The sequence below is a fragment of the Saccostrea cucullata genome, unplaced genomic scaffold (genome assembly GCF_032062105.1).
Source record: "Saccostrea cucullata isolate Sc308-1 unplaced genomic scaffold, CSIRO_AGI_Scuc_v1 ctg4072, whole genome shotgun sequence".
In the NCBI taxonomy this organism is placed as follows: domain Eukaryota; kingdom Metazoa; phylum Mollusca; class Bivalvia; order Ostreida; family Ostreidae; genus Saccostrea; species Saccostrea cuccullata.
In genome coordinates, this window is record NW_026930932.1 from 19066 (window position 1) to 42334 (window position 23269).

A 23269-nucleotide genomic window follows, 5' to 3' on the forward strand; every position below is an offset into this window, starting at 1 on the left:
CCAGATTTTTTTACTTTCCAAATCTGGTCATGACCAGATTTTTACATGCTGGAGGTTGGCAAGTATGGGAATCACCCTGAATAAAAATATTGTGAACTTGATCAAATATTTTTTCCTCATTTAAACACTGAAAAATTTAAGATCAAATGTAAAGGTCAAATACAAGGTTTACTCAAGAAAGTGTGATAATTGATGTAAATACTGTGAATTCTTATGCATGTTTTATAAGATCTAAGGCACATGTGTGGATCATTTTAATGTCTCTCAATCAGACACTAATGAACATTAAAGATAAATGCCAAGGTAAAATACAAACTTGGCTTACTCAAGAATGAGTTATAAATACTGTAAATACTGTGAATTCTTAATTTCTTATGCATGTTTTATAAGATCTAAGGAACATGTGTGAGCTCACTACAATATTTATTGGTTTCAATCTGTCTGAGTCTGACAATGAAGATTTAGGAAAATATTTTAAATTAAACATAAATTATTAAATTTCCACACATAAAACAAAATTGGAAATTGAAATACATTTGTTCGGCACTGAACTGACCATAAACTGCATGAGAAGAAAATGAAGTTAAATTAGAAATTTGACATTCTAAATATCTTGAATTTTATTCAGCAACTATATATTTTGCATGTTTGTAAAATATTCACTTAAGAATAAATTGATATGAATTTAAATAAAAAAATATACATTTAGATTTAATAGTTGATATAATAAGACAATTTCACATTTAAAATGTTTAATATGTGAAAGTCTAGATATTCTAGATCTAAATTTTGGCTTGTTTGTTTGGTTTATTGTCTAATCATATCTTCTTGTTTTATAACCGCGTACAGAAAAACATGTGATACAGGCACAGTTAGACTTCACATGTACATGTATGTTATTATTTATGCTGTTCGGTTTAGGAAAAATAAAATTTTACATGAAACATATACTTAAACATTATTACCGTATAGACCTATGTTTTTTTTTAATAATTAATTATAACACGCTGGGAGCATGTCGCGAGCCTGTGGCCATGTCTCCCGATCATTGTAAGTAGGAAAATTGAAACAGAGTCTAGTTATATTTTTTTCGTTTATTCCTTCATCTAGATGCCCAAATTCTTTACAGATGTTCGCAAAATCAGCACTTGCCCACGTTTTATTACAATCTGTTTGTTTACATCGTAAATTTAATTTGAGCGGTGTGTCAGGAATTATGGAATGTCGATCTCGATTATTTTTATCCATTAAAATATGTAACACTTAAATGAATACCATAACCATATCTGCTTTTTTTGGTGGTCATTCTGGTTTTTTTTTTTTTTTTTTTGGTCAAATTAATTCCTAAATATTAAAAAACTGAGAGTTGCAGGATAGGATAGGATTGTGGATGCAGGATTCACGATAGGATAGGATAGGATTGTCAACTTATAGGATAGCAGCACTGTAACCAATATCTTCATAAAAATGATGGAAATTTCTAATCGAAATATCTTTATTTTTATTCAAATTCTATGATTGGATTTGACTGCAGGCTTTGAATGTTTTGGAAAGAAAAACCCTTAAAAATAAATCAGTAAAAATAAATAAAGAAGTATTTTTCGCATCTTTAATGAAAATATATTGACAATTCAATGAAGATTCAATAAAACTAGCTTGGCTTTTTTTTTTTAATTCATTGTTAGCCTTATATAAAATATTTCTAAATTAATTATTAAAATAAAAAAAAAACGACATTTAATTACAGATATTTAAAACAAAGTCAATTCAATGCAAGGTGCAAGGAATCATGTTACAAAGAAATGAATAACACACGACTTTAGTATTGATGTAATTTTCATAAAAACAAGTACTTATAGCATTTTGACCGAATAAAGAACATCCACGAAAGGACAAGTGGAATGCTAAAAGGCCATGCAAATGCTCATAATGATATTACAATGTATTGACACTTCTCAACTACGTTGTGGTTTAAAACGATCGACTCACGATCGTCGAAATGTATTTTTTAATTATATCTAAAGATAAATTACAATAAAATTTAAATTGAAGCATTTTGCATTAAAGTTGAAGGAGCAGTATTCAAAAACATAGTTGATAAGAGATGACATTAGTTACCCCAACGAATGTTTTTGCAGTAGGCAAAGTCCCGCAACAAAGTTAACTCAATTTCTTTAATACTGTATTCATCTCTATATACAAACTTCATGCAAGGTTGGTTAAGGTAGGTCTGAAGGTTGTTTGGAGTTTCATGCAATTATTGATAAATATTTAACAGACGATTGAAAATTTGACCCGAAGCAGTGAAGATCCTTAAATGGATTATTCTGTTAGCCACAACTTATGTGGGACGGCAATTCTGACTCAACCACTTGATTCCTTAATCATAAATTTGAAAGTTGGGTTATAGATGCTGAAAATGTAACTGGTAGCTACATGTACATTTTTAATCATAACAGTCCGAAATTTCACCTTACTGCGAGCTGAAAAACTACACCTTGTATTCTGTCCCCAATTTGTTCAATCATAAACGAATTTTTACAATGCATACCTTTTGGAAATCTTATTAAAATCTTGTCCAAAGTTGATCTTTTCCCATTATTTCAACAATAGTCCCGCTGACTCGTTGTTGCTTGTGATTAAATATAGGCATTATGTACATCTTTTTAATAAGGGAAGGGGATAAGCCCCCCCCCTCCCTTGTTTCGAGGTCTTCCCCCCTTGTTTCGAGGTCTTTGATTGTTGATAAAATTTGAAGAATATGTAAAAAAAAATGTTAAACATTGATCCTAAAGCTTAAGAAGCTGAAGTTGCTCTTCAGTTTGTGACAGTTCGAACTGATCCTCAAGATAGTCGTCTGCATACACAAGCGTCTGTCGGACAGCGGATAGCGCCAAAATATCGACTGGAATTTGCTGTTTGGTTTCTTTTTCATAATTCTTCACAGGGAATACATGAGAGCGAGGAAGCCCTATAACTTCAGCTGCTTTGTCAACAGCCTGTTTGCAAGCTTCACTGCTGAATATTCTGCGAACGTCTTCATCCACAAATGGACAGATTTTATCTAACTTCGTCAAGTAGACTATTTGTGGAATTCCTAAAATAAGACACCTTCAATTAACAATATTTACATTTTCAATGTCTTTGTCCGAGATAAAATTACCAAATGTAAATGTACTTTATTTCCCCCATCAATGTATTGGCGCGGTTCCAAAAAAACCACGTGTAAGGCGGGACAAAGCTAGACAGAAGCAGGGCTTGGAGCACGTGGATTGGCGGAATCAAAGCATGTAAATATAAGGAATAACTGTCAGATTTTTCAATTTCATGAAGATGATCAATCGATTGGCTTGCGTTTATGCAAATTATCACGCAAGCCAATCAATTGATCACTTCATGAAATCGAAAAATAAGACAGTTATTCCTTAAGTAAATCCAATATGTTACTGATCATCAAGTTTGTTCGAGAAAGGTATCTAACATACATGTATTACAAGACTTCTAAGTAGCGTATTTCTATCATTCAATTTAAGATTCTTTTACAACTTGAAATTTACATTTATTATGCATGAATAGCAAAATTATGAAGAACATTTATTCATATAGTAAATGCTTAATAGTTTTTTTTTAAGAAATGAAAATAAAAATTAATTGCTTTATTAATTTTCATTACTTAAATGACACTGCGTTTTAACAGCACGTGTATATTTCTACGGAATTTCAAATAAACGCTTTTTATTTCAAAGCTATCTTCAATATTTTATGTTTATTTTTTTTAAAAGGTTACTTCTCTGCAAACGAAATAAAGAATTAACTAAGATATCTTGATTGCTAATTTTCAAAGCTGTTTTCTTGTTAAGCATCATTAAATCTTAATTTGATTCGACAATTAATGTTTTACCTCTTTCAATCATAAGAGAATGAAATTCTGCCAGTTTCTGCGAGACTGATCCTTGAATTACATCAATTGAACTTGAATCCAATACAAAAGCTACACAATGTATTTTATCTTTAAATGTAGGTTTGGCCTTAAAACCAGGATCCTTTTCTGTAGCATGGGCCGCAGGATTGAACTAAAAATTAAAGAGTATAAAATACATTGTACTTAATAATTGAGTAAATAAACTTAATAATTTAGGTTCTAATGAGCGACTTGAAACGAAACAAAAAATTAATCGATAGCTTCAGATACGTTCCCAGTATCGGAAAGTATGCTCAACATATTTTCAATATAACATGAATGAAACCTGTGTTGTGGATTTGATTTCGCTTAAGGATTATTTCGTATAAATGTAGAAGTCAAAACTAATTTTTGTACTTTAAGATACTAGTACACGTATATATCGATTTTGTAAATTGTGTGATTTTCTAAAGTGCCGTCTTAGTTTATCAGTTTTACATTGTATGAAATACTAATACAGATAATACATGTACGAGGGTTGATCCAAAAGTAATGTCACAACTTTGATAAAATTAATATAAATCGACGAACAGCAACAAAATTATACATGATGGATGCTTTATTTATTTTAAATCAGACCTTAAAAATTCAAAGGAATATAATGTATACTTAACAAAATATCGGATTTTAAACACTGTGGGTTTATGGGAGTCGCCGCACCTAAATATAACGTCATATGACGGATAAGCACCGTCATACTTTTAAGCGTTTCCCCTTCGTTTCATTAAAAAATATTTGTGATTCGCAAACACTTTCACCAGTTACACTTTTTAAAAGAGTTCTTGGTACCATTATATACTCACTCGTTTCACAATTAAGCCCTCTGTCAAAATTTTTTGAACAGTAGCAAAGACAAACTTAGAAATTCACATATGCATGACACTCTATACGCCTGTCTTCTTTGACGTCAGACGCCATTGAACGTTTCTGTCCGATCTCCTATCTTTTGGTCTTTTTGTCCTCTGCTGATCATTCAGTGACCAATCACCCGCCAAAAATTGCTGAATCCATCTATTAAGATGTCTCTTATTTAGATTCTTTATTCTGTAAGTCTGATTAATTAACGTTACTAGCTGTCGCTTGTGATGATTCCCATATTTTGAAGCAACAAACGCATTACAACTTTAACTCGTCGAGCCGTTTTTTCCCATTCCAAGGCCATTTCGACAATCCCTTTGTTCAATTCAACAGAGTAAAACAACAATGTTTTTGATCAAATATACCAATGACGTCATTTAATTCTCAATTAAAGACTAGAAAAATGACGAGAATTGTGTCTTTTAAAAAACTGGGAGATTACGTGCTTTCTTAGAATCTTTTTAATGTGTTTGTCTTTTTCATTCTAAAAAAAATACACTTTAAAACGTGACGTTCCGTTGTGACGCGGCGACACCCCCTATGCTCTATGTTTTAAACATCTATAAAATAAATTCAAATAAACATTATTAAATCAAAATTTCAACGTTAATTAGATTTATATCTGTGCATCTTTTGGTATATTGTTTTTGATAATATGACGCCAAATATAAAAGATATGGACACTGTGACATTACTTTTGGATCAACCCTCGTATAAGTTAAATTTAATACCTTGTGCTGATCAAGGAGTTGTCCGTCTAATAAGGATACCATATCCTGATGTTTGATGCACATATCGTCCTCAATTCCACGTGTATCACAGAGGCGGAAGTTTAAATACCCACCAGTTTCCGGGTTTCGAATTCGATATTTTCGATACTAATTACAAAATAAATAGCATTGCACAATTCACTTTATAAAGTATTTTAGTTTGAAGTAAATATTTCTTTCTATGCTTATTTTAATAAATCTTTTTTTTTAATCCTGGCAACCTTTTCTAAATATTTCATCAGACAAATATAGATGAACGTTTACTTATAAAAATCGATTTCCTCGGTCGTGTAAGAATAAACTTAGAAAAGAATTTCATCAGTTATTAGAAATATGTTTCTTTATTAATTTAGTTTCACAAAAAAATCCGTCTCACATTTTAGATAATTTATAAAAGCACTCAAGAGCATATAGAACAAAACATTACTTACGACTGTAGTAAGACTATGTTGTGAGTTTCCTGCGCATGCCCGAGCTGTCACTTCCCCTCGAAATATTGAGTTCACTGTATTGAAAAAACTTGATTTTCCTGCTCCAATTTGACCTACTAATAAGATGTTCACTTCAGATAATCCAGAGTCTTCCAGTGGCTTATAATTGGAAACCGAGTCCTTTTATTTTCGAAAAGTCTACGGAAAAATAAACAGGGTTATGTAAAGATAGCCTACAGAAGATTTAGTTTTTAGAAACAATTGTCTTAAATACTCTTCAATCTATTTCATTTACGTATCGATTGTTTATATGCATGTTCTCTGTGCTTTCTAAAATAAATGTAAAACATTGAGATGACACATCCGAGTCGACAAGTAGTGAAAAAAGTATGCACCCAAGTCCAAAATATTTTTAAAAAGTCTGTTGAGAGATTTTAAAGGCATGGACACAACGCAGGTATGTTAAAGAAGCATATAAATCATTTTTTGTGAAATTTAGATTTTTTAAAGAAAATTAAGTTTAATAAAACACCAAAATCGCTGATAAACGTAAACTACTATTATCTATTGCATAAAGATAAAAGAGTATCTAATGCAACGACGTGAACCATTATCACGGCATTACGTGACTTCTATTAATAGCGAAATTTTCCTTAATAAAAAAGCCAACAGACCAACAACACCCCGAAGTTTGATAATTTCTTTGAGTAAATAATGTTGTTGAAAAACATCGATCTTGCCTAAAAAGTGCTGCTAGAATCACACTGTCCCATCAGTTAAATAATTATTCCGCACATTCGCACAATACCTTACCCGATGTTTTGAATTTTCTACATATGAACCGAGATTTTTTGTAAAATCATATTTAATTCAAGATCCTAGCAGCACTTTCCAAGTATTTTAGGAGGCAAACTTTCCATCTTTACAAATCTTATGTTTTGAAACATACAGCTTATTGTTGTTCTTTTGCATTATTTTTGTCACAAATGACAGAGGAAAGACCGACCGGGATTCGTATATAGCTGACTGACTTCGAAAGAGAATATAATCGATGAAAATAAATTAGCCTACCTCTTTAATTATCTGAAATCCATATGAATTTCACGATATTTGCTATTTAACTCCACTTTACATATCTTTGTACATGCCGTCTAAGCCAAATCCTCTTTACACGACATCTTCAATTCCCAAGTTACTTGATGTACACACATGACGTCATCGATGGTAGATTTTAATCAAAGTGACAGAAAACAGCATAACAAAATAAGAACACTTTATTTTTGTTAATGTTTACACACTTCTATTCATTTTCTAGAGTTAAATTATGTTTCTAACTAAACCGTTTACGGTAGCTCAGTCGGTAGAGCGCTCGCTCCGTGATCGGGAGGTCGTGAGTTCGTATCTCGGCCGCGACTGACCTAGTCGTTAAAATGGGTAGCGACTGTTCCTTCGCCATGCGCTCGGCACTTTGAAGTGAACGTTGAAGGTTCTTCAGATGAGACCTTAAAAACCGAGGCCCCGTGTCAGCGGCAGGCGTTGGCACGATAAAGATCCCTCACTGCTTAATGGCCCTGAGTGCCGAGTAAAGGTCAAAATTTGAATCCCTTCTCCGGCATACGGTGACGTCTCCATATGAGTGAAAAATTATCGAAAGGCACGTTAAACAATATACAATCAATCAATCAACATTTCTAAATGCTAATATTGCAAAAACTTGTGTTCTAAAATTGATGTCATCTCGCCTTTTATGACGTCATTATGTAGTATTGATTTAGTCGAGGTAGAATATTTTGCATGCTTCCTTATTTCCCCTGCAAATTCCGCCTAAAATCTTTAAATTTTAATTTCCCCATTTTAATGCTCAGAAATACTTTACTAATGTATAATTATAAAAGATCATACAAAATGTAAAATTCAGTTGTCGTAATGCAAGATATATCGAAGGTATATTAGTAAAACAACATAATTTTTTGTATTAGTGTATGAAATTTGTTCAGAATATTTTGAATAGTGATGCAGTTGAATTGCTTACATTGGTATGTATCAGCATATGAAGTTTGACACTAATTTCATTAAAGTGAGGTCAAGGTCAGAGGAAATGCCCAGGTCAAAAACTGCTGATTCATATGAAAATCTCTCATCAAGTATAAAAAGTTGAAAAAAAATATTATGAATGGTTTCTTTAAAATTGACTTAACCACAAATAGCTATATGTAAGGTTAGGGTAAAGGTAAAAATTGTTGATACACTTGAAATGCTTACCTTAATATCTATCAGCTTATGAGGTTTGACACTGTATTAGTAAAAGTGAGGTCAATGTCAAAGCAAAGGTCAAGGTCAAAAATGTTGATGCAGTTGCATATCTCTCACTAATTTGTATCAACATATAATGTTTGATAAAAGAATCTATAGAATGATGTCTTTAATAAAAGCTGATTAAAACACAATTTTATAAAAATAAAGGCAAGGTCATATAAAAGGTCAAGGTCAAAAACGTTGATGCGGTTGCATAGCTCTAATCAATATCCATCAGCATATGAAGTTTGATTAAAATAGATAGTTTCTTTGAAACAGTTTTGAACAAAGTTAAACGCAAAATGTGACGGAAGGACAGACGAAAGGACAGAAAGACGGAAGGCGGACACGACAAACACTATATGCCTCGGCCATATTCATGATATGTTATGTTTTTGTTTGCATATGTTAAATATTAAAACTAATATATGTTCTTTTAAAGCGGATTTTTGCAATGCAGAAGTTCATCTCAACTTCTAATGAGTCTGTTTCTATTTATCTGAGATCCCTAGCAATTGAAATTTAACGAATTACTTTTACGGATGCAACGAATTACGGTTATAGCGGACACGACAAACACTATATGCCTCGGCCATATTCATGATATGTTGTTTTTGTTTGCATATCTCAAATAAACTAATATATGTTCTTTTAAAGCGGATTTTTGCAATGCAGAGGTTCATCTCAACTTCTATGAGTCTGTTTCTATTTATCTGAAATCCCTAGCTATTGAAATTTAACGAATAACTTTTAAGGATGCAACGAATTAGGGTTATAGCGAAGTAGTTCATAGATCCCAGCTATTTCGGTAAAACCGAGTTTTACTGTACAAGTATTGAAAGAGTGATGATTAATTTATTAATCTTTTATTACTCAATAAAAATAAAATTAATTATTTCGTATTCTATTTGTATGCATTTTTTTTATTTTCAGCTTATTAGATAAGTGTATGGTCATTCAGGTTAACATACAGTGCTACCCTGTTATTTGTATTTAGGGTTATAATTAAGGTCCTGGCCATAAGTCCAATAAGTCATTTGTTTCTATTAGGTTTTAGTTTTGTGTTCTTGTGCTTTATTAGTTTGTCAAATTTCCTCCGAATGTTCTTGGTCTTTCCAGTGATTCTTTGTCCAGATATTCATCAGAGTGGTTATTGATTTTGGTTGTGACAGAATTTAACCTTATTCTTACTGGAAGTCTCTCTTCATCTTCTATTATCATCTCATCTGGACCCTCAGTCATTATTTTCATGATTAGTGGAGCTTTGCCAATATTCCCTCAGAATGGGCAATATTTCTGCTTCTACTATTGAATAAAAAGTACAAACCCTAACAGGCGTTTTGAATTTATTATTACCATCAGCCCTCTTACAACATACCTAATTAAAACGTTGATCTTCAACCCCATCCTACCCAAGGGGTCATGATTTGAAATAAAATCTACACTACCTGAGGATGTTTTCATATAAACTTCATATTTCCTTGCCCAGTGGTTCTTGAGAAGATTTTTAAAGATTTTTCTATATATTCCTATGTAAATCTTTGATCGTCTATTGCAGTCCCGCCGTAACCCAGAGATCATGATTTGACTAAATTTGAATATACACTGTCTGAGTATGTTTTCGTAGAAGTTTCATCTTTCTTGGCCAACAGTGTAATTAATTTTACCAAAGGATACTGTGCGGCAAGTGTGGTTAAAATTGGCCGAGTGGATCTTGAAAAAAAGTCAAAAATGTGAAAAATTTACAGACGGACAGACAAACATCTAGACAGACGGACGGACGCCAGACTAAATGTGATCAGAAAAGCTCACCTGAGCCTTTGGCTTTGTTGATCGTACAATGGTGTGTTGATAATTTTACCTGTTCATCCCAGAATGGGGGATCTCTCCATGCTTTACTGGATAGATTTGGACAATGTAAACTTTTACCGACTGTAACATCTGAAAAAGAAAACAGAAAGGATTTTGTCTTTAGACAAGTTCAAAATACAAGTTTATATGATCTCTCTCGAATTCGAATTTACTTCTCCTGTCCTTGTGTTTTTTTTCTTGTTCCTGGGAGAAATATTCAGATTGAAATCTGAATGAAATACGATAGGGAAAAGACAAGAAATCATGTAAGAGATAGCTTCATTAATTAAAATGTATCAAGTTTAGAGATTTCATAGCAAGACCAATAATAATATCAAACTTTAAAATGCTTCAAACATAAGAACAAATTAATGAATGGTGAAAAAACTTGAGCTTCAAAACTTGAACATTAAATAGCCGCTTTAAAAAGGAATCGGATCTGTTCAAACCTTTTACTTTGTACACTTCCAAATCAAAGACGCACATGTGCCCGTTGTTTATTGTATTCATGTTTTCTTTCCCTCTCTCATAGGCATATCTGAAATCAGCTTTTCCATTAAGCTTATAAAAGGGGGTTCCTGCATAGGTTTCTACAATTGGTTCCACACTTCCATAAAATGTTAGTAGATCTACTGTTGCATCCTCGAAGTGGTAATTCTGCGATTCCCATTTTCCATACGCGGACAGTTTCCTTCGATCCTTTGCAAAACTTTTAGATTCCACAAAATCCAGGAGATTTCCTGCACCGAAAGTTGGCCCAAATTCCTTTGATCCAAATGCAGCATGAGGAGGTTTAATGACGGAATACTTTCTTGGTTTTGAAACACCGTTGAAGTGTAATGTAAAAAGGAAAGCTTTTTTATCCGAAATAATTGTTGAAGAATGTCCTTCTTTCCAGTCTGTTGCTAGAAATCCTCCGTAGACGCTATTTTCAGTATTGTAAAGGACAGTTACCGTAGGACCTTTATTATCACAGGATTGGTGAAACTTTGACGCCGAACAACCATCACGACTTATTTTATACAGCAGTTCAAAACTGCTGCTTGTACCAATGAATGTAGATAACTTTGCCCTGTCCTCTGCTGTCAGTAACTCTTTAAATCTAAACAAAAAATTGAAAATGTTATGACAGATGAAAATTTATATTTGGCCATCAATCTGTTGGGTTGAAACAACATAAATCTATGACTTTTATTCACATTAAGATTTTTTTCTGTTTGACCGAACATGACAATATAGAAGAAATAGGTAATATATCTATAGCCGGTCTATATACGTTTATGTTATAATGAGCTATAGAGCTCCTTTACCGACTTTTCACATAGAAACTCATTTATAACAGATTGATTTTACATATTAGAATATAAGGTATAAAATTAAAACTTAGATTATCATGTTTGATCTGAAAACTTTAAAACTAGAATATTTGGCGCATTCGTATTAGCCCAAATGCAATTGGGAATACATTGGCGCAAATAAATTCTAGCGCTTGCACTTGTCATTAAAATATAAAGTGTGAGACTATTTCTTTCAATCCACGGCCATATTTCACTTTTTAGGTCACCTGAGTAAACTCAGGTGACCTATTGCTATCCGTTTTTCCGTTGTCGTGCGTCGTATGTCGTTTGTAAACTTTTGAACACTTCTTCCCTGGAACTATGGAACCAATTTAAACCAAATTTCGTATACATCATCTATGGGTAAAGGGAAACAAAATTTGTAGATTTTATGGTCCCTGCCCCCTGTTGCAAAGGGGGTGGGGCCAAAACCATGAAAATTAATGTAATTTAAAAAAATCTTCTTCCCTACTCCTGGACATCAAGCAGTCAAACTGTTGACATGATTGTAATCAGCATTGCGTCCTCTACCAAAATTTTGAAATCCATGGCCCCTGGGTTTGGGGTGCTGGTGTTGGGCGGAGCTATATAGATCATATAGTAAAAGTGCATTATTTCTTTGAAAATCTTCTTCTCTGCTCCTGGACATTAAATTAACTAACTAAGAACATAGTTATGATGAGCAAGAGTGCTTCTTTGAGAATTGTGAATTTCATGGCCCCTTGGTTAGGGGTTCTGGTGTTAGGGCGGGGCTATATAGATCATATAGTAAAAAAGCATTATTTTTTTTTTGAAAATCATGTCTCGGCTCCTGGGTATTAATTAAACTAACTAAGAACATAGATATGATGACCAAGAGTGCCTCTTCAAAAATTGTGGATTCCATGGCCCATATTACAGGGGGTTTTGTGTTAGGGAGGGGCTATATAGATCATATAGTAAAAGTGCATTATTTCTTTGAAAATCTTCTCTGCTCCTGGGTATTAAAAAAGCTAACTAACAACATAGTAATGATGACAAGAGTGCCTCTATAATAATTTTAATTTCAAGCCCCGAGGGTCAGGGGCTCAAGTGTTAGGGCGGGGCTCTATTGATTGTATAGTTTAAAAATATTAATTCTTCAAAAAATCTTTTTCTCTGCTTCTCGATATTAAACAAGTTTACTACGTACATAGTTTAACGAGAGTGCATCCTTCAAAATTGTGAATTTTATGGTCACAGGGTCAAGGGTTCTGGTGTAAGGATGGTGCTCTATTGATTATATAGTGAAAATGCATTTATTTTTAAAAATTCATTTTCTCTGCTCCTGGGTATTAAAAGAATAAACTATTTACATAGTTATAATGAGGAAAGATGCAACTCTCAAATTTGTGAATGTCATGGCCCCTGGTCAGGGGTTTTGGTCTAAGAAGGGAACTCTTTTGATTATACAGTGAAAATGCATGAATTCCTTTAGAATCTTCTTTTTAAGGAGGGGCTATATAGATAATCATATCGGTAATCATATTCAGGTATTGTCTGCAAGCTCAATTGCCATGCATTATTGCATTTTTTACCTCGAGGCATTATATGATTGACACGCCGAGAAGCCAAACTTTGAAAGTGCTAATGTTAAGTATCAGGTAACGTACAACTAACAACAGTTTAACAACTAACAATAGTTTAATTAAATAAATTATCATTTGACAGAACTGCCTCGACTGATCCTACCATATACACTGCTAGTGAGTTTATGAAATCCAACGACTCTTCGACATTACGTAATTGTGCGTTCCGGCTTACATGTTCCTATGTGAAAGCTTTGAACATACACAACAAAATAATGTTTAGAAATCCGTTAGCGCACAATAAATTTTAGCGTTCAGAGGCCCTTACGCCAAAGGCGCTTAAATTACTAGTGCGCCAAATATTCTCGTTTTACAGTATATATTTCTTTTTTGTTGAGTATATTTAATGTCTGATTCACCATAGTTTCAATCAATAAATGGGAATGTTCTCAAAATTAAATTGCAGTAAATTCAAGGACCATAACACTGATTTAAAGACTTAATGAAAGAATGTGTAAGGATCAAACATTATTTTTAACTTATGTTAACGACACAAATTAGAAAACGTTCATTATTTTCGAAGGCTTACATGTGTGTGAACATTTCACCTTGAAATAAGATTGCATTGTGTTGCATAAAATCCGGTGAAATTTATATCACTGCACTATATTGATTACATTTAGATAGCGATTCAACTTATTAAAAATTAAAGGGACAAGGTACTTGTTATCTTATACGCTTTTGGGAGGATCTACTATGAAACAAAGGCAACATGACTTTCCATAAATTGAACAGAACAAACATTTCTTTTTACAAATTATATGCTTGGCTAATGGTAATATGTTTAACATAGCAGGTAAAAAAAATATAATAACAGTTCACTTTCATACTTCATACGTTTATTTATTGTCAAAAGTTTTAGAATTTTGATCATTTAGTATATGTCCTTAGAATTTGACCATCTTATAAAACAAAACCCTCACTATAATTTCTTTAAGCAGTTTTAACAAAGACATTCATATCTTACAAATGAATGGCAAGAAGACAAATAAATTTAAAAGGATTATGTTTGCTTATATTTGTATTTTTTTTCAATCCCGTCTCGTTGTTTCTAACGATAGTTGCTATTGTATTCATACCGTAACTATTCTTGCAGCTTCCAGTTGTAAATTTTAAATTTATCTACCAAATAGTCTGATATATCATTCCTAAAAAAATTTGCTATCTCGATTTTTTCTGAGTCATTCCCAATCCCTTCTCCTTTTTTCAAATAAAATTTCCGTAAGAAGCAAACAATAATAAGCCTTTTTAAATTTTAAATTTTAAAGCATATTAAGTTTTCCCAGAGTGAGAAGTTTCACTTAAAATAACTCGTGGTTTGATCTTTCCTTGGAAACAATTCTCTAAATACCGTCAGAATCTTGATTTCAATGCTAATGTATCTTGGTCTTTAACTTATCCGAATAGTTTTCAAGACATTTTGAGGATGAAGATTCTTTGAAACCCCTTATTTCTTTAAATAGCGCATTAGTAAATTTATTCATAGGAAGTCCCATTTTCTAGGGAAAAAGTATTTTTTTTCTGTTAAACAGAACGTTTTGTTTTAATTAAAATCAAATGCAAAAACTTAAAAACATTCTCCCTTTTCTTTTTAGCTTGTCTACCAATCCAGCTTTCTAACGATGTAATCTTCAGTAACTTTAATTTTCAAACCATTTGAAAACATGAATTATATTTCAAGAACATACGGACAGAAATGTACAATAAATGTTTTATATTTAGCTATATTTCGATATTAATCGGTATTTAAGTTAATAAGCATCTTAGAAAGTTAAAGTGTTTCTCTTGAATTAATCAAAGTTCCTTAAACCAATGGCACTAAAATATAAAATGCGCAATCAAACGTTATAAATTACGCCAAAATAATTGAGTACAAGTATTATAATAGAATGAAATTTCGGCTTTTGAATCCTTTGGAAAAAGTGAGACAAAGATCAAAAGTGCGCTTTTCTAAGTTTTAAGGCCTCGGGGCCAGGTCCTAAATTCTATTTTAGACTTACAAATATTAACATATAATCAGAATTAGAAAATTTTATTTTGACTCGGATAATTATAACAGAAACATGAGCTCTGTAGAGCATTTGACCGACATGAAAGAAAGAAAATGTTATGTTTCCCTTTCACTTGTTTAATTCAATCATAAGACATTAGTGCATTCGAAGTAAAACGAAACCTCTATTTTCCTGAACCTTTTTTTGACATAATTTTGGAGCCACAATTTATTTTTACTGTAATAACTTTCAAAACGGTTTGCATTCCTATCCCAACCAACTGATACTGTGCTTTTATTATCTTGGAATTTTTCTTGCTTAGATTTACGTAGGAATTTATCAGAATGAGCTAATGTATGCTTTTAATATGGCCTGGAAAAAATTACTTAAATGCTCAACACCTAACAATTATTCATAATTCTTAAAGTTACTTACCTTTCCATCATTAAACGAGGAGATAACTAAACATCATGCTGTTTATTGACTAGGTGTTATAAAAGCACTTTATCAGAGTAACCGCATACACTTAACCTTGTTAAATCCCTGCAAAGTTTTCGAACGAGGAATTTATTCGTTCGATTTATTTTCAGACGACTAAAATTAAATACACACAATCTTCAAAAGCTTTTGAATACTTAACCTTGAAATAAGGTAAGTCCGTACCTTGAATCAGAATTATACGAAATTGATTGTATCTTTCTATTATACTGATTGGATAAAGAAATCGATCAACGTTTTTGAAAAATGAAACGACAAAGTGATATGTTATCTTTGATGTTTACTGTATAATTTAGCAAGGGCAACATATTGATTTGTATATATTAAATCGACACTACCGAAAAAAATAATTTTCTAAAACTTTTTTTTTAATTGATATGCCTGGGCTAAAGTAAAACGTTGGAGCTCATTCATGTGTAACATTTTAGTTCATAGTAAAAGAAAATATTCATAATGATTAAGAAAAAAGGAAGAGATCTTTGCATTTCTTTTTTGTATTTAATCATAATTACATGTGCTGATTGTTTGTTATACATTTAATCAATTAAAAGAACAGAATAATATGAGGATTTAATTTATGAATCGATGCAGAGTGTATATAATTACAACAACATTCTTATTTCTATCTTATCCTCTAGTTATCGTTCAATTCTTTACAGTATAAAACGACGACTAACAGTGCTAATTTCATTAGCCAAATCATAAAACGATCAATGAACAACTATTTACTGGAATCTCTTAGAACATCATAAATTGGAATATCCGCAGAGCATTTTCTAATTGCAAAGTGATCAACAAATATACTTAGGGTTAAGAAACGATAGGTACATGTATCCAGCTTTCAGAGAAATTGCCATGATTTTATACTTATTTGACATTTTTTTGTCTTCTGTTTCCGTCATGTGTTCTAAAATACATTGTGTAAAAAGCTCTTTCTATTATCAAAAGACACCACAAAACTCTTTTTATTTCATATCATGCTAAAAAGCATTGAAATCTAAGGCTGGATTCAGGAACATCTTATTTTTCTAAAACTGTTTTCTTTTTTTCTTCTTTTTTTTTAGGGTACAAATGTCAACTTTTATAAGACCTTTTATAAGATTTCCAAAAACCTTGAATCTTATAAGAATGAATAAATTGAAAATTGTTGCATGAAAAAAAAAATCATTTTCAAGCTTCATTTACATGTATTTCCAATTAAATATCATTTTTGGAGTTATCCTTTTCTGGCTGAGGTGGATATATCTCGCATTATAAATTACATCAAGGAAAATTTTAATTAAAAACGAAAAAATTATAAATCTTGAAAAAGAAATTAGCGATCACTTCCTATATCAAAAAGTAAAAAGCCCTACTTAAACGACGTTTATGTCGTTCAGTGTTCTTTGTAAACAAAAAATTATATATATTTTTTGCATGCATGTTGTGAATCTTTGTGCTTTCTATTGTTAATATCAAACAATGTGCGCAATCAAACAAAAATGTAAACGAATACGATTCATATACATGTACAACAAAAATCAACACAAACATCTAATTTTAAAAGAAAACACAAGAAATACTCAGTTCAGAATAAATTTGGGAACTCTACCAAATAAAGGTTGTAAATCTTTTATGAAATAATGAAAGATGCATTTCTAAAATATTCCAGTAAAGAGCTTTTTCGGGTGCTTGCTCTAAGTGGTTGAAAAACACTTGGTCAAAACATCATAAGCTTGAATTCCATGCACTTTGGAACGTTTAATCTCAGCCTGGATCTTTTCATGAGGCCGTTTGAGATGTGGTCCCCTGCTCTATTAGGACAAACACATTGAAGCCCTTTCTCGTAGAGTATAAATATACATATCAGTGAAAAAATATTCTACTGCTTTAACTGTGATTGCCATTTTTTAACCATGTTTGTATTCATTTTTGATAAGATAACCTTATATTAAAACAAACATTATTTATTGAGCTTAGCATGGGGTCCGAGTTAAACAATGTTTAAAATATGTGAATTCTTGTCCTTAATACTGTCATCAAACCAAAAATAAAAAAAATGTGTTTTAAAAAAAACGCATGTACAAGTGTTTTAGATTAATGAATCGTATGTTGGTTGTTAAACGTCCCTCTCAAAAATTTTCTGATGAATTTTCATATGAAGACGACACCACTTGCCAATGAAAGACTACAGATTTTGTCCTATGCTCGTCAATAGGAACCACTGAACAGCGGGGGATCTTTTCGTGCCAGCACCTACTGTGAAAAGGGACATCGGTTTATACGGTCTCATCCGAAGGACCGGTGTCCACACCCCACAGTTTGATTCGATCACCCGACATAGGATCAAATCCTAGAGTAGACTCTTTAACCACTGTGCAACAAGGGAGATCCTGTGTTTGAGATAAAAAAAAAAAAAAGACAAAACTTTATTAAATTCCAATTCTATTTAAGAATCTTCAAAATTCGACATATATTCTCCTAATTTTAATGTCAGCAAATATCAGGGAATATCTATACCCTTTCCAGTCAAACCAGTTTACACCATCAGCATATTATTCATGCTTTCATTTCAAGTAGAGACAATTTAAATTAGATTGATGACAAACTTTGTACAACAAACCCCCTTTAAGTTGATTTGCGCAGGTTTTCTCATTATCACGATCCTTGGTGACGAATTTGGCTTGAGTATTGGAAGAGAATGAGTCTCCTAAAAACATTGTTGTGATTAAGAACATTATGTCATCAGATATTGTCTTACATAAAATAATGACGTAATCAAATTATGATATTCTTAAAATGATAACGCAAGGGACATACAAGCATCTCCACTGTAACCGGAGACGTTCAAAGTATACCCCGACTCCTCGTTTCCAACACTGAATGTTTTGTAGCTCGCATGTGTAGAATTTTCTGAAAAATCCTTCAAGTCAATTCTTAAAGTGTAATTCCCTGATTCTGTTATTGTGTGGATTTTGTCATTTCCTGTTAGAGAAAAATGACGAAAAAAGCCTTCATTCCAATTCCTATACATGACTCTGATTTCAAGAAATGCCGAGTGGCATTTACATTGCTTATGCATCTGAAAAGAAGACTCCTCCATCTTTCCTTTATTATAACATGAAAAACAAAATATAGGGATTAATAAAATTAATTATTTCATGTAAATAAAAGCTCGTAAAAAATGAAAATGTTAAACAAGATTATTTCAGGTTTTGAAGAAATTTTCTGACCCAACCTGTCTCCTTTGTATAACCTTGGGTTAAATGTATAGATAAAAGAACAGATGCTGCTTTTTGATTTGCTAATTTAATAGAAACCACTGATACTTTCTTTTGGTTAAGTAAGCTTATCAAGATTTTCATTGATTGAATGAATAGCCATTATGAGAGATATGTGTCAGTTAGCATTTTTCAACTTTATGATTACATGTACTATAATATATCATGGTCAATAACGAGATAGAACACGAATGTACTTTAATAAATAAAAAATGCGGTCTTTTATTATTATTATTATGCGGGCATTAAATATAAAAAATGATATCTCACTTGAGGGCAAGAAAAGCTTTTAGCATTTTTTGAAAGGACAGATTAAAATAAATATAGTTTGATTCCTCAAACTTATAGAAAAAAATTTTAAATCCTAGAATTGAAGTCGGATATGCAATTTACTTTTTTCATAATTCACCTAAATAAGGATTCAATAAGTGTTTGATTATAAAGAGTTGGTAAATATAAACAAATGCTCGCTTTTATTTTCAATAAATGTTAATTACCGTCCAACCCCCACAGTTTGTTTCCTGATCACAGAAAACCTCGAAGCTCCACCCATTCGTTAGAAAAATTGTGTACACCTTACTTTTTCTGTGACCTTGTAGCAATAAGTCCTGACAATCTCTTGGATAAAAAACACTACACCTATCTGTGAAAAAATGGTTTTACTTTGACAAATGTTTTTGCATATTTTTTTTTTATATTTTGACAAATATACGTAAAATCCATATATTTCATTATAAGAAAACTATAATTATTATTGGGAAGGACACAAATATAAGTTGAGTTTCGTACAATTACAAACCCCGATATATGTTTCTTATTTTCGCGTTTTTATTTCTATGAACAATATCGTTATACATCGGAAATATCGATGAAGTTGCTTATTTTAAGCTAAAATTTAAACATGCCTCCATTCGAAACAAAAAAAATGGAGGCAATAAAAATATTCAAGCAAAAAGATGTTTTAAAATTGCTCAAATGCAAAAACAAAATTTTGTTTACCTTTTCTACAGTTCTGTACTAAATCACGTATTGACTTTAAATCTTGCTTTATGACTCTGATATCGTCTTTTGTAGCCCATTCAACATATTCTAACATAATTCCATGTTCTTTTCCTTCTCCAATTTTCGCAATTTCATGTGAATTACAAGTACCATCCTGGTGTTAGACAAGTTGTGTAGCAAGTTTCACAAGTGTAAAAAAGGAATTCTTTACTGTCCCACATGCGTCCGTTGAAGCTGGTATATTTGCAGTTATCACAGGTACATGTGTGAATAACATTCCACATACTGCGATGCCCATTTTACTTCTCATCTTTTGTGATGTAGTTAACAATTAAAATACAAAACAGTCTGTCAAATATACAATATACTGTGCAATAGTTGTAATTTTTGTTTACAAAAATTTAGAAAAAATTAATACCAAACAAGTAACAACAACGAAAAAACAATATGCATCTATACTTGTAGCATGTTTGAATTTTCAATAATGTTCCTTATATCAGGATTAAAATGTTCTAATAAAAAAAACAACCAAAAAAATTACTGTTATCATAAGAACAAGTCTTTAAGATCTCAGAATAGAGCTTTCTATTTTCATAGTTGCCTTTTTTTATCTTAGCAGTTTATACTTTATAAGGCTGACAAAGATGTATCGTTTTGTATTAGCCTTATAATGTGGGTTCACAACTGACAACACGTGTGTACAAAACAGGAAACGTTTATTCAACGACACAACATAAAAGTAACTCGTACATCATTCAGTTCGTACATTTACATATTCGTATAATAATAACATTACAAAAGACATTTTGTTCTAAGACAGTCACAATAATAAAGACTTCGTAATTTTTATCTTCGACCGAAGCTTTCATTTTTTAAGTGATCAAATATTAACATATACTGAACAATTATTATGTTGTTAAAAGTTGCTCTGAAATCATCTCTCTTGGAAGTACTCAGAGTTATTTTCGGAGGACCCCTCCCCTACATGGAAAAAACATTGCTACAGGCCTGTATTAAGCTGTATTCTGATTGTTATATATGATCAGAGTGGCGCCCGAGTGGCGCAGTGGTTAGAGCGTCTGCCCTAGAGTCGCAAAGTATGGAGTCAATCCTTACGTCGCGGGTTCGAATCCCAATGCGGGACGTGGAGACCGGTCCTTCGGATGAGACCGTATAAACCGAGGCCCCGTGCCGCAGTAGTTGTTGGCACGAAAAGGATCCCCCACTGCTCAAAAGCTCTAAGTGCTGAGCATAGGACAAAATTTGTAGCCTTCCACCGGCATGTCGTGGCGTCTCCATATGAGTGAAAAATTCTCGAGAGGGACGTTAAACTATATGTAATCAATCAATCAATAGATCATCTTTGTTATCAATAGGATAGAACACAAATCATAAATTTTATTTTTTAACAAATTAGTAATATGTTAGCAACCTCGAAAACTCCTTGATATCCTTAACTCATATCGGGCAAAATTGGTTGCTATGTGTAAAATAAACCATGACATCTCTTTGTACTGTTTACAAAAATGCATTTTTGACATGTTTAAAGCACCACAGTTAACATATGTGAATAAACAAAAAATAAGCAATCATATTTTTTTTCTACATTTGAAGGCCAGGTGTATTAATTGCAAGATACCAAGTAAACATATTTGTTAAATCAACTATTATATATCATAAAATGATTATAAAATATTCAAAAGAAAAAAATATTTATTGAATTTTAAGTTTATAAAGTCATACGAGTAAATATTAAAAAAAAAACAATTATAGGATGAAATGTGACCAAATTAATGAGAAAAGAGCCTTGAAACATATACCACGAAAAGACTATGATATTTAATTTGGTGGTTACTTGTTGCCAATTTTTTTTATACCATAGAATGTCTTCAAAGTTACACTCTTAAAATTTCAATCTGATCCTTGTTTTGGAAACAAGCCCTTTTTCTAGTTATAACTGATGATTATTTTCAAAGATGTTCGTTTGGCCCTAATTTTTCCATTAATAAATTTCAAATCTTTAAATAGAGCGTCGGTATGGATTAAGCAAAAAATGTATGTTTCAAAACATTATAAATATTTTGTTTCCTTGGATACGTACCCCTAACTGAAAATTTCAAAAACTTTAATGATTGGTATTTATTGGCTTACCTGACTTTTAATTCTGACTTTCATAAAATTTCTAACTGGATGCAAGAAGCTCGTACACAGAATATTAAATTTATTTGATTTTTTTCAAAATCGAGCATGTTTCCTTATTTGTAACTGTGCAACAATGTTACTTTCCTCCTCAAATTTTATCAAAATATGACAATAACATTTAGTTTTACCCTATAAGTACTATTCAAGGTTAGTCATTTAATATTTTTCTTGATTGAATGACAAGTCAATTCTGAATGCAGCAAAAATTATTTTAGCAACAATTATGGCATTGTCTTATGTAACACCGCAAAATAACCAATCATCCCAACTTCCAATTTTCTTGTCGTGTTTGTGCTGCAAGGTCCAAAGGATGCATATTTGCTATCCTTATTAAATGTGCATGTTTTTTTTTCCAGAAGAAAGTAGCAACAACCGAATCTAAGTTACTGATTTTCCTTAGTTACACTGTGTTGCCATGACAACCATAAAAATATTTATAGAATAATATCTCTTGTACTTTAGTGAATACTATTTTTTTTTCTTTTCAGCATATTTCGACATTTTAAAGTAGCTGAAAATCTAAATTTCTCAAATGTCTCCGACTGTTACCATCATGGTAGTTGAGACACATAGCAAGAGAAATTATGTCATTGTAAGTTTAAAAATTATTAGATCTATGAAATTCATTATTTGCATCATTTACAAACAGAATAAGTGTAAAATATATCTCAATTCAAGCATCCAAATTTTGTTTGCATTGATCGTTTGTCCATAATGTCAAATGAATTGAATAAATTACACGCTTGTGGAGATAATATTCAATATCAAGGTTCATTAAACAATACAAAATTGTAGAAGAGGCAGCACGAAAAATGCTGTTACTTGGTTTGTTACATGTAGCAATGAAATGGTAAATCATGATCTGACACTCTTATTTCAAAACAATATTTTATTCTTTAAACTGATCATAAAAAAAAACAAATATACACTTTTGGAAAAAAAAAATAATCAAACAAAATGAACATGTCCATGACTTTTTCAATTCATTTTTGAAAAGAAGATATTCTCATCATCCATTTAACCCGTTTAATATTTGTTATACTTTAGACTTTAAATTTTCTGATTTTCATATCGGCATACATCAAGGAATAGTTGTATCCTTTCCAGTCAAACCAGTTCACACCGTCGGCAATTGATTTATGCTCTCCCCTCAAGTACAGACCATTTAGGTTAGCTCGGTGACAACCTGTGTACCACCATCCACCT

At 31.8% G+C, this 23269-nt stretch overlaps 1 long non-coding RNA gene and 1 pseudogene across 1 annotated transcript; both read right to left on the reverse strand.

The window, feature by feature from the left end:
• Positions 1–2775: 2775 nt before the first annotated feature.
• On the reverse strand, positions 2776–15544 carry LOC134230634 (uncharacterized; annotated as a pseudogene).
• A 3239-nt stretch (positions 15545–18783) lies between these two features.
• On the reverse strand, positions 18784–20102 carry LOC134230633 (uncharacterized). The gene is made up of 3 exons (XR_009984392.1): positions 19859–20102; positions 19357–19502; positions 18784–18834 (listed from the first exon to the last, which is right to left on the reverse strand). It is a non-coding gene; the product is annotated as an uncharacterized LOC134230633 (long non-coding RNA).
• Positions 20103–23269: the final 3167 nt, after the last annotated feature.